This window comes from Canis lupus, chromosome 18 (assembly GCF_011100685.1).
Source record: "Canis lupus familiaris isolate Mischka breed German Shepherd chromosome 18, alternate assembly UU_Cfam_GSD_1.0, whole genome shotgun sequence".
In the NCBI taxonomy this organism is placed as follows: domain Eukaryota; kingdom Metazoa; phylum Chordata; class Mammalia; order Carnivora; family Canidae; genus Canis; species Canis lupus.
Genome location: NC_049239.1, coordinates 28,742,997 through 28,756,527, shown reverse-complemented (window position 1 = coordinate 28,756,527; position 13,531 = coordinate 28,742,997). Strand labels below are relative to the sequence as shown.

Below are 13,531 nucleotides of genomic sequence, written 5' to 3'. Positions count from 1 at the left end.
CGGTTTGGCGCCTGCCTTTGGCCCAGGGCGCGATCCTGGAGACCCGGGATCGAATCCCACATCGGGCTCCCGGTGCATGGAGCCTGCTTCTCCCTCTGCCCGTGTCTCTGCCTTTCTCTCTCTCTCTCTGTGACTATCATAAATAAATAAATTAAAAAAAAAAAAGAATTGCTAAAAAAGAATTTTTAAGAACAATATTAAATGCCAAGACTGACTAAAAGAATGGATAGGAAACTAAAGTCCATTAAATAAATTGGATGTATTTAATAAATTATTTATTTAATAAAAAAAGTAATATACTCTTTGCCCCCTTATACTCTACTTACCTTATTGCCCCCTTAGAACAATGTCCCCAATCCACACAAAAATCAAGCCTAATGATTTTATAGACAAATTATTCTAAATCTTCATGGAACAAGGAATAAATAATGACAAAGAACTCTATTCGGTAAGAAAAAGCTACTGTTTTAGAAGTTTGGTGAGATTGATGATTTGACTTCTGGTAGGGTGCTTTCATTTTGACCCAACAACGGTTCTACAAATGAGCCATGTAAAATATATTCAGCAGATCTAGGGTCTAAGTAAATTAATGTAGATTCCTGAAACCTCCCCTGTTTTACTTGTGGGAAAAAATTGGTGGTTTCAGTACTTCTATAAAAAGAAAGGAGCCACAGGTTAGGAGGAACCCAGAGCTCCATCTTCTTTAATGTTATGAGAAGAGTGGGAGGCACATCTAAAGAAATACCTGCTGCCTATATGTAGATAATCTCACATTCTATTTCCTATTATGTTATAAAATTTATGTACCATTTCAGCGCAATGAGTCTTACCAAAGCTTACTGTGATTATTTCAGATAATCTCCATATCCCTGATCATGTCTCCAAATCCAGACAAGGAAATGAGCCATGCACAGAAAGACAAATAATACATGATCTTACTTGATGTGGCATCTAAAATGGTCAAACTCTTGGAAACACAGTAGAATGCTGGTTGCCAGGGAAAATGAGAAGATCTTGGTCAAAGAGTTTAAAGTTTCAGTTACGCAAGATAAGTGAATTCTGGAGGTCTGATGCACATCATGATGATATACTTAACAATTCTGTAGTGTATACTTGAAATTCCCTAAGAGGGTAGATCTAAAGTGTTCTCACAGTTAGAAAAGAAAGAAATGAAGAAAAAAAGTAACTATGTGAGGTGATGGATATGTTAATTAGCTTCCTTGTGGTGATCGCTTCACAATGTATCACACATTAACATATCAAGCTGTAGATCTTAAAATATATATAATTTTTATTTGTCAATTATACTACAGGATGTGAAGACCTGAAAAGAAAACAAAGGGAAATAGGAACTGAAATAGGAACATTTATACCACTGATGAGAGTGTAAATTTTCTCAAACTCTCTAAAGAGCAAGATAGGGATATGAAGAACTTGAAGATGCTTATTTTTTGTAACATTTCTGGTATTAAGCATATAACCTGGGGCACCATTTTTCAAAGTGCTAATTAAAGCCCATTAAAATATTCCCCATTCAATTTGGTGAGTCTTTATCCATTTTAGTTTATTACAATAGAATTAAAAAAATGCCGGAATAAATTGTACTCATTCACATTCCCAGTATGTGTGTGTGCATATGAATGTGAATATAGAAATGGTAAAGGTAAGTATCCTTCCATATGTGGATATGTGTGCATGTGTGCAGATTGCAAGTCCTAAGAAAAAAGTGTATTTCCTTCTGTGAATTAGTCCAAAAAATGTAAACACAACTTTGCTGGAGAAACACCCCCACAGAAGCACAGTGAGACATTTACAGGGATGTTCATGGAAACGTTTTTTATAGCCATGAGTAATGGTAAACAATTAGATGTCTTTCAATTAAAAATGGGTAAATAGGGGCACCTCGGGTGACTCAGTGGTTGAGCATCTTTGGCTCAGGGCGTGATCCTGGGATCAAGTCTCACATCAGGCTTCCTGTATAGAGCCTGCTTCTCCCCCTGCCTCTCTCTCTCTATGTCTCTTATGAATAAATAAATCAAATCCTATAAATAAATAAATAAATAAATAAATAAATAAATAAATAAATTATAGTATTCTTATATAACAAAGCACTACTATTCAGTAGTCAAAATAAATGAACTAGCCCTTCATGAATAACTTTGTCAAATTTCACAATATTGAGTATAAAGAACAAGTTGAGAAAGTACATCCATAAAATTTATGCAAATGAAAAACATTTGCATCTATATCTTATAGATATATGGAGTGAAGGTATAAAAATGTACATGGTAAGGATGCACACATGCTGCAGGATACTAGTCACCTCCAGCCTGGTTATCTTTATGCGGCGAGGAGAGCAGATCATGATTGGGGTAATGAGGAATCAGCTCTAAGTATAAAATTATATTTCTTTCCAAAAGAGGGACATGAAACAAATCTGATGATATTGCACTGGCATACCTGAGTGTTTGAAATCTCAAAAGTAATTTCTTAATCAAATCAGGTGAACTGGCTTAAGGAAGTGTTCTGTGGCAAGAGGAGTATTACAGCTAATTATAATCATAGCAGTTGTATTAAAATGCACTAATAATGCAAAAGAAAAACTGGTATCTCCCCAAACACATTCAACATATGCCCATGGTCGTTACTCGTGTATCAAGATGGAATAACTTTAAATTGAACAGGAAAAAAAAAAAAAAAGATACTGGAAAGAACTTCCCAACCACGAAATTCAGACGTTTGAGATTTAGAAACAGATGGTAATCAACTAAATTTCAGACTCGTACACATTCTCGTAGCTAGGGGTCAGTTAAAATGACCAACTTTCTCCTGAGGTACTTCACATGTTTGGGTGATGCTAACTCCAAAAATATTTAAGTAGCTATAAAAATGCTAAGAAAGAGAAAACACCTTCAACTCATGTTGTCAGCTGTGGTTTTGGCCAAATACTTCACTTTCCTTTAGGCCAAAACATTTGCCACATGAATGATTCTAGTTACAACTGCAGACTATTCAAAAGGTGGTTGCAATCACCATGAAAATCAGGCTTTAGCAGAAATGACTATGTTCCAAACAGCCACCGTATGTTAGGGCCAAAGGCTCTTTTTAAATTAACTACTTTTATGTAAATATTTTACCTACATGATCCGAAGAAAATGAACAAACTTATAAATTGGCTTTCACATTCTATGATGAGATCAATAAGAACATGGAAATACACGCTCCCTATAGCAGCATTTAACCCTAGATACTGTTCGTAAGAAATGTGAAATGTAATTAATTATCTATTGGAAGATTCCCCAGACTAATAAGAAAACTAACATTCTGCAATTTGTTGTATACGCTCAAGTGGCCAGTTGAACTCCTTAGAATTCCTCATGGTGGACAAACTGTGAAGTGGACCCCAGGGAGTCAAGTCTTGACATAACCCTCTTCCCTTGAGTGTGTGGGCAGGATCGGAGACTTGCTTCTAGACAACTGAATATGACCAAGGTAACGGGACAGTCGCTCTGTGCTTACATCCGCCTGTATCTTAGGCTGTGGCAAGAGATTCTCTTGCTGGCTTAGACGTGTAGCTTTCACACTGTAAGTTGGTCCATAAGGGAGCTTATGAGTAGACCTGCAGGAGGAAGGTGAGAAACTGTGGTGGCAGATAGGAGCAGAGGACCCTCAACTGAGAGCTAGGAACAAATGGGGACCTCAGTCCTACGATGCCAAACCCATAAGAGCTTGGATGAGGATTCTGAGCTCTAGAAAGGAGCACAACCCTGCCCACATGTTGACTGCGACCTTGTTAGACAATGAGCAAAAGAACGGGGTCAGCTGTGCCTGGCCTTCTGATCCACGAGGCTCTGAGGTCCGAAACTACATTGCGTCAGGCACCTAAGTTTGGGTAATCTATTACGTAGCAATGGACAATTAAAATGATTCCCCAACCCAAAATGTTGGGTTGTCAGAAATTCTCAGTTTGAGTGCGCATCAGAATTGCCTGAAACCGTTTTTCCTCCCTTTTACACAAATACACAGGTGGGTACCTCAAAGCAAGTGGTTGATCAGAATTTTGAGAGAGGAGGCTGAGCTATACTCATTGTGTAAAGATTCCCAGGTGATCCTGATGACACAGATCTGATCCTTAAGATCCTTTCTGGTTATAAATATGTTTACAAATGACATTTGGCATCCAAAGGTTACTAAGTCTACTTCCTCTCATTTTCTTGTACAGTAAATCACACATGGTATTTGCTGTAGCTCCAGAGACCAATTTTTAAAACATGGAAACGGCTGTGCTTGATAAATAGATCTCTCTTTGGCCATCTTCCAGGCTGATATGTCATCAACCAGTGTGTGGTCATTTATTTCCCTTCTTAAAAGAGAGAGAGAGAGAGAGAAAGAGAGATTGAGATAAACACACAGATACACATGCACCATTTTAAATGACCCATGCACACAAAGTGACTACAAATGAAGCCTGTTTGGGGAGGGAGTGGGAACAGACACATCTTATTACCCTCTTTCCTCTTCCTGTCTCTAAAACCAGAACTTCCCCTTCCATCCCAACTCCCGCTGGGCAAAAATCTCATATTTTCTACTGACTCTTTTTTGTACCAATCCCTGAGCAAAGCTCTGATGCTCCCCATCATCAGTCTATAATGAGAGAAGAGAACACAGGTAAGGAGAGGAAAAGCTAAACCTTGGAGAACTCTCAGTTATAAATTAAAGTTTGATCTTACTTATGTTTTAAAAATAATGGCCCCATGGAATAGAGACCAGAGTTTTTCCTCCTTCTATTCACTTCTATTTTATATTTGTCCCAAGCCAACGTACTGTGAAGAAAAGCTAGAGAAGTTGAGGGGCTAGATGAATTGATTTTTGGTTTTTGTCTTCAAAAAATAGGAGTAACAGGAATAGACAAAGTATCACAAGGTGGCGTTTAAGGGCACGTGCCTCAGTTTTGATCCTCAGTCAAGGCTTTATGGTTGTTGAGTTTCTAAGGGCAAATATAAATCCTGAATAAATGGTTCATTCTGGGCTTCCCTCTTTTCAAATGGGGTCAAACTACTTTCTTGGCAGATTTCCTTTAAGGTGATTTATCATACTGCTGAGAAAGTGAATGAATGAATGAACGAATGAATAGATCCTCTCTCTTCCTCTTCTAATCATCCCCATGCAAAATTTGTAAATTCCATTAATCACACAGAGGGCTTGATTGAGTTTTCAGGACTTAAGAAGGCAGCCTGATGAAGGTGTGAGCAGTTTTCCGTTTATTAATGCAACAATAATCCAAAAAAAGTTGAAAAGGGGGAAGAAAATATTTTGCAATCTCATCTTCAAAGTCAAAACATTGTGAGACTTTTTTTTTTTTTTTCCTGCTTTTAGATTTCAGGTATGAGTTTGGGAATCCTCAGACAGCTCATGTTTCAAACAGAAGGCGTGGTGGCCTTGCAGTTTGTTCTCTCCTCTCTTTCCAGCACTATCCGTCAACCCCTGCCTACCCCAAGTCCTATTGCCCCGTCCTGTTGAAGCTTCCCTGGGAACAAAGATCGACATTTATTACACTTGCGTGCTTCCCAAAAACAATGCACTTTATTGTTTTCAACTCATCCTTGACTCTTCAAAACTCAACCACTTCAGATGTGGCCTCACGTTTCAAATCCTGATGGCGCTGTGCCACTTGGCACTTTGACAAGGAGGGCTCACCTTTCCCTGTGCTTTTTTAAATATTTTTTATTTTATAAATATGTATGTTTAATCTGAATCACTACTAACTGAACTTACTTTTCTAATGATGATACACAATCCAACATCTCTCCCCAGGACACGGTCTCTTACAGTTGAACTAATTATGGGAACAGTGGATATGATATCTCTTCTTTTATAATAAACCCAACCAACTGTGCCATATTCTCATTGCCACTAGAACATTTAATTCCCTTGATGATAGCTTTAACTGTTGCTAAGAACAATATTTTTTTTTTCCAGGGCTCTTCATTTTCATCACCAAAAACATGATGTGTTTATTTCCTTCTCCAAGAGCAACTATCTCCTCAGGGGAAGAAAAAGAAGTTACTCCAAAACCCCACAAAACGTACTGAGCATTCTAAGGAGTGGGTGGCGTCCACCTAGCCAGGCTCTCAGGGTCTCTTCACAGGCCATGGCTGGGCAATGCTCCAGGGACACTTGGGTTTTGTTTTGTTTTGTTTTGCAACTTCTAGGGTTTTATTATCATGAGTTTTAAAAACAAGCATGCATACCGGTGTGGAGGTGAGGGAGAGGAAGAGGAGAGGAAGGGAGAGGAGGGCAGGGAGAGGGAGGGATTTCTGCTTTCCTGGCAGCAAAGCTCCAGGTTCATCTCGTCATGGATAGTCTCCCGGAGGCACATGGTCCTTAAGAATCGTGTACCAAGTCTTTAGGATGATCTTGTTCAAACAGGTGCCAGGATGGGCGGTGATTAGCTTAAGGCCCCTGATGGCGTCACCAGTGTTGTACTTAACACGGACCTTCTTCCCTAGACGGTAGTTGCAAGCAGCTCCCATCATCCTGTCTGGAGCTCCAAACACCTGGCAGGTGTCCCTGCATAAACTCCTCACTCCAGAGCCAAGCCCGGGTCAGGTGGACTCTAAGAGCTGGAAACGGACTTTTAATCCAATTCCCCTATCTTGTCTATTCCCGTAGCCCCTCCTCCTGTGGCAACCATCAGTTTATTCTCTGTATCTATGAGTCTGTTTTATTTTGTGTTTCATTTTTAAATTCCATATATAAATGGACTTCCACAGTATCTGTCTTTCTCTGACTTCTTTCACTTAGCATAACAACCTCTAGGTCCATCCATGCTGTTGCAAATGGCAAGACTTCATGATTTTTCTTATGACTAATACTCTTATACCACATATTCTCTATCTACCCACCTACCCGTGGATAGGGAGATTGCTTCCATTTCTTGGCTATGGTAAATGGTGCTGTGATGAACATAGGGATACACAGGGCTTTTCAAATTAGTGTCTTAATTGTTTTTCTTTTCTTTTCTTTTTTTTTTTGATAAATATGTAGAAATACAATATGGTCCAGCAAGTCCACTTCTGTTTGTTTTTTAAAAAGATTTATTTATTTATTTATTTATTTATTTATTTATTTATTTATGAGGGAGAAACAGAGATAAAGAGACAGAGATAGAGAGAGAGAGAGAGAGAGAGAGAATAAGCAAGCAGAGGAGAGAGAATAAACAAGCAGGGGAGAGGGGGAGAACCCTCAGACTCCTCCCTGAGCATGAAGCCCAATGTGAGACTTGATCCCCGACCCTGAGATCATGACCTGAGCTGAAATCAGGAGTCAGCCACTTAACCAACTGAACCACCCTGGTGTCCCTGGTATTTCTATTTTCAATTTTTTGAGAAACTTCCGTAGTGTTTTCCATAACGGCTGCACCAATTTACATTCCCTCCAAAGGTGCACCAGGGTTCCCTTTCCTCCATATCCCGGCCTATATTTACCATTTCTTGTCTTTGTTATAGTAGCCATTCTTACAGATGGAAAGTGATACTTCATTATGGTTTTTATTTGCATTTCCCTGATAATTAGTGATGCCAAGCAACTCTTCAAGTACCTTTTGGTCCCCTGTACATTTTCTTTTTTTTGGGGGGGTTGTCTATTTAGATCCTGTGACCACTTTTTAAATCAAATTGTTTCTTTTTTTTGATATTGCATTGTACCCAAACATACTCCTAAAAAGAAAAACAAACAAACATAAGTAGCAAGAGGTGAAGACCTGATTATGTATATTATTTAATGGAATTGTGCATGATATGTTGTCCTGCTAAAGGCCTATTTTGGAGTCAAGTCATCCAAGTGATTTATAATGGTAGAGCCTATACCCTTCTTATATAATCAACATCAGGCAAAATTTTGGGATCAAATTCAAAATATATAGGTGCTGGTAACAACTCTCATGAGTAATCACCCAATACATTTTGCCTTTTGCCTTTGTTTACCAATAATCTTTATATCCCGATTAAGTAAGGTGTGCTGACTGGCCACCAAATGTACCACAGATGAGATTTTAATAGTAATAAAGAAAACTGATGTCTTATCCTACAGATTAAACTACCACAACACACATATGATTTCACTGACTTATCAACTACCCGGGAGAAGGTAATCTTCCTCTCTCCCTCCCCCCAAATCAGTTTTTCCTGAATTTCAGAGTTGTGAAGGTAACTTACCCAACATCAGAGTTAAAAAGTGGTGGAGTGGGTCTTCTACCTAGATTCTGGTCCTGTGTCCTGTACAGCAGTTTCCAAACTTACTTCTAAGGTAAGCAACCCTCTTACAAAGGACAATTTAAGCACAAGTTCAACATATAATGGAAATAAATATGCACCTACCACTATCAGTTATGAAAGATGCCAGACACCGTGCCAGTCCCTTCAACTCTTTCCTCCGCTGAAGTGATTGAAGGAGCTCTGAAGGAAACACTTTAGCTCCTCACTGCACAGTTTGAAATCCACTGATGCATATCATAGATAGTGGCTGAAAGATTGCAAGGAAAGGAATTAATGATAATGACCAAGACAGCAATACTGGTTACGGACTCATTGCATTAATTGTATGTTCATCAACTAGAGCTTTCTTAAATGCAAGCGGATGGGTTCTTCCCTCTTTGCTTTACCAGGTACTTTAACTCTGTCATCACCCAGGCCTCTGTAAGCTTTGCCCCAGCACATCCCCAAATGTCACATAAACCAGAATGCAATACTTCTAATGCTCTTAAATCCAGCAACAGCTCCGAGCTCATCGGTGATCCCTCTACTAGAAGGAAAGCAATGTAAGTGTAAGTACTGCCTTTTAGGATATCTGTGAAATTAGCTCTACCTAACTGGTTTGCCTTTATTATTAATTCCAAGAAGATCTAAGGTTGGGTTAATGTCAAAAGAGCTACTAAGTTTTGATATCGTGGAAAAAGCACCAGGGTTGGAGCTGGGCAGTCCTTTTCTAGTCAAGGTAACCCATCTCCCCGTGAGTCTTTGTGCAAGTCAGTTCTTTTCAGTTTCAGTCTTCACACCCAAAAGATTAGCGTAACAGTGAAGCCTAATTATGTTATTCTGAAGAGTAGTATTCAAAATATCCAGCTACTAGAATGTCAAGTACATTGTCCAACCAGAACAGATGCAGACAGCAAACACTGAAGGATCCCAGGTGTGAGCCATCCTGGAAGAATCTGGTGAGATCAGTTGGCACAGTAAACATGGAAATGCTTTGTTAACTACGAAGTTTACCTAAAGTTAGAGGTGATGATAACACTAGTTTTTTTTTTTTTTTTAATTCTGTACACCTTTGCTTACTTATAGCTTAGTATTTGCAAATCTTGTTCTCCATGAACTTCAGTGCTACAAGTATTTAAAAAGACAAAGATGATGGTGATTATGATAGTTATTTGATTTTTACCCACTTAATTCTAAATGATGGGTATCACTATTATCTGTTTCGTAGATGATAAAACTGAGGCTCAATGAGTATAATTCACGTGCCTAACCTTACACAGCTAATCATGCCAGAACAAGAATCCAAACGCTAGTGCATCAAAATCACTTGAGTAACTGAGTTATGATTTTTACCAAAATTCACAGTAAATTTCCAAAAGTCATAACATGCAAAACAAGCCTGCTATCTTCTGTTGCTTCTAAACTAGAGTGGCTGGTAAGGTGGGTTTACTTTGTATTTAATGAAGCTACAAGATCCCCCCACCCCCACCCTTGCACAGCAGCCTGCCAGTCCTAGAGTATTCGGGGTGGGGAGGGAAAGCCAGGTTGCTTACAGAAGCATATCTACATAAGCATTTCTGGAAAACGGCCTACAAAAGAATTCAGAAGAAAAGATTCTAAATTTCTAAAATTTCAGAATTTGCTTGTGATGATTTCTCTCATTTGAAATAACCACTTATTGTACCCAATTATGTTTTTATAATGTGCTTGTTGGTTTTTCCTTAAAGTCTTTAAAAATATAGGACTTTTGGGTTTCCCCAGAAAAGTTCTGCCCTGGTCACTGTGTTAAGTTAGGACAAATACAGTAGAGTATTTGGGAAACCGGCTACACCCAGTTTCTCACTCTTCTCTCTCGTCACTCACACTTCTGAGCCAATATATCATCAATTTCTGATTTACTAGGTCTACATTAGTTTCCCTGTCTGCAACCTCCATAGAGCCAATGTCTTCCCCTATTTTAACAGTTTCACAATTTATGTTACTCCCCAGCTGATGGGCTGCATGTACCTCAAAGACAGGCTGTGTCTGACTTGATCACCACATTGTCTTTCATGCCAAGTTCAGCATCTGACACAAAGTAGGTATGTAATAACTCAGTGAATAATTACTGAATAGGCAAATGCTTTTCTCCTTGCTTCGATATATTCATGCACTTTTTGAATGTTCCATATACCTTGTTGAAAAATGTAATTTTTTCACCTTAAATTTCTATTTTTTTCCAGATTTCTGTGAGAGAAAGAGAGCAAGAGAGCATGTGAATTGGGGGAAGGGCAGAGGAAGAGGGGGAAGCTGACTCCCCATTGAGCAGGGAGCCTGACCTGGGGCTCAAATCCAGGACCCCGAGATCATGACCTGAGCTGAAGGCAGATGCTTAACTGACTCAGCCGCCCAGGTGCCCCTCACCTAAAAATTTCTATAGCAATATACCCTTACTAAAGAACTCGGTCCACATCTCTGAACTTGAAGACAAGTGCAGACAGAAAAGTCAAACACTGTTCATGTGAACAGTCAAAGCAATAGAAAAAGACAACTTTAAAATATAGTCACATGGATTTAGAGGTCACTGAAAACAATTGCCCTCCCCATTCTCACAAAGACAAATCCCATGACTCACTAAACACACTTACCAAGAAATGAACACATTTCCCATGAAACAGAAGGTGTTTCCTAGAGAACAAAATGTAACTTATAGAGACCTTTTGTTTTATGACAACTCCCTCGTGTCAGGAATTCAAAGTGGGTCAAATGACCACAAAAACTTGTGTCAGGGATTCCAGTCGATCAAATGGGCCAACTGGAAGATGGAAGATTGAACCGTCTTCATCTTTTGCCTGCTCTTAGGGGAATAGCATAAATCTTTTATGGCAGGTTGTGAGACAGTTTGATATGTTTCAGTAGTTGCTTCATGCCTCTTCTGAATTAACTTGTCCAGTTTTTGTCTTTGGTTTCACAGAATCATAGAAACATGGAAAGTAGAATAGGATGGATCCCTGGAAATTCTCTAATTTAACTTTCCTCACTAGAAATTCCTTCCAAGGAGTCCCAAAAACTAATGAGGGAACCTCCGGAGGGAGACTTCCAGATGTGGGGCAGCTCCAACTATTGGAAAGAGTGTTCATTTTGTTTTATTCTGTTTTGTTTCTTCCAAATTTCATCAATACCTGCCTTCTTGTAATTTACTTCTACTAGGTATTGCTTTCCCTTCTGAGGTAACACAAAATAAATAGTCCCCTTTGCTGCATGACAGCATATCAGCATTACAAGATGATGATCAGGCCTCTTCTCAACCTTTCTCTTGGCTACATTCATTCAATTTGCCACCAGTTTCACATGGTTTCCAGACTCTGATGATCTTGACCAATTTTGGCTGAATACACCTTACAGAAAATTGTTGGGTATGATTGATTTATCATACACAGGATGGGCTATGAGCTGATGGTACAGATAATTAACACATTTGGGGGGGATTACCAAAATAATATCAAGCCTATGACATAATCCTAAAAACATTTTCTGTTTTCTCAATCTCATACCAAAAGGTATAGCTCCTGAAGAAGGGTTTATTTTCTAATTCTTCCCCTAAAATATGGATATGGAAATTAATGGATAATGAAGACCTTCTGGAGCCAGAACCAGAACAAAGAGCTTTCATTATTTCTGTCCAGCAGATTTGATGGTTGTGATCCACCCATGATTACCCTCGAGTTACAATTCTCTCCCTTTCTGAAAAGAGAGTTTTAGTGTTCTACCTTCTTTACTTTTAACATCCAATAACTGACATGTTTAATATATCGGTCTTCAGATCACATAATATGTATCTGAACCTATAGGAAAGGACTGCCCATCACTCAGATTTCTATGATGATGTGTGAATTCAGTAAACAGATAAATTTTTGAGGTTTAAGGAGGAAGGGTAGGCATAAATACCTGGGAAGCAAATGTGTAGACCATAATCATAGTATGGTCTATTTGTGGCTGGCCCCAGAATCTATTTTCTCATATCCTTTAATAACAAAACCAGCAAACTTTAGAAGTATTTTGTTGCTCAGTTAAGGGAGAGTTGGGGGTAGGAACACACGTTTTCCAGCCTTTGTGCATGGAAATGTGTCCACATGACTGAGTTCAGGTCCATGAGCTATAAATGAAGTTGTCTTTTGGGATTTCAAAAAACATCTCTTTAAAGGAAGCACTGACACACTTCTTTATGCTTTGACCAGACAGTTTTCTGAGGCACAGCCTTGATATCTGGAGTTTCACCTCTTATTTTACATCATGAAGATAAGGCCCACAACCCAGGAATAGCGAAATGGAGTTGGAAGTAGCCTGGTCTCTGATGTCATCATGGAGCTGCCAGAGCAGATGTAAAGAGTACCGCCAGTGTGTACCTTTCTTTATGGGGGAACAAAAAAAATCACATCATGAGATACAAATCATTGTCTTGAGGGGTGAGGGAGGTTTGGCTAATCCCAGATGAGTACAATTCCTCACATGGTACTTTGCAAATGTAAATAACCTTCTGAGGTGTTTCTGAAGGATTATTTCCTTCTCATCTATGAACTCCACAACAATTTTAAAAGGTTTTAAATATATATATTCTATCTCACTTCATTCAAATAAGTATATTATAAACAAAGTATGCCAACAGTATTATTTACGTATCATATTCTACTATTTTTCATAAATTGTATATTAATTAGCACTGATCATGCCTATAGTCCACGGACTTAGTGGTGAATGAATATGGGCCTAGAATATACAATTTCATTTAAATTATAAATATATAACAAATAATCATGAAAGAAAACGCTCTCCTCTCATCTTCCCAAAACAACTGAATTTGAGGTTATCTGCAGTTTTGGTTATTTGACTATCTGGTTCCTTTCAATTATACAACTCAATAACTATACAATTATTAAGTATCCAAATTTTGCTTTTTCATAAGAAATCAAAAAGGGTTTTTGTTAGCTAGCTAGTTCTATTTCCTGAAACCTAGGGTAAGAGAAAATAGTAAGAAGCAGAAAAACATGTACAATTCCAGTGTTCTTTCATATAAAACATTTTATGATCAATGTTCAAGAGATAGGGTTTCATATCTTCAAAACAATTTTTATACTAATATGTTTCCTTTGAAGACCGTAAGGGCTAACTTTAAAGGCAGTGTTAAGTATGGAACACAAGCGTAATTCCAATACTGTTCCATTCTGTGTCCTTGGGTAACTCATTTCCTATTACCAGACCTCATTTGGTAAGCTACAAAAATGGGGGCATTTATATAT

At 38.5% G+C, this 13,531-nt stretch overlaps 1 protein-coding gene across 6 annotated transcripts in view; it reads right to left on the bottom strand.

Moving 5' to 3' along the window:
• Positions 1-13,531, bottom strand: part of LRRC4C (leucine rich repeat containing 4C) — a 1,155,661-nt gene that overhangs the window by 472,262 nt on the left and 669,868 nt on the right. For all 6 annotated transcript variants that reach the window (XR_005373312.1, XM_038562992.1, XM_038562989.1 and 3 more), the window contains one exon: positions 8,379-8,523. The gene's annotated coding sequence lies outside the window, so the exon portion shown is untranslated. The remainder of the gene's footprint in view (positions 1-8,378; positions 8,524-13,531) is intronic.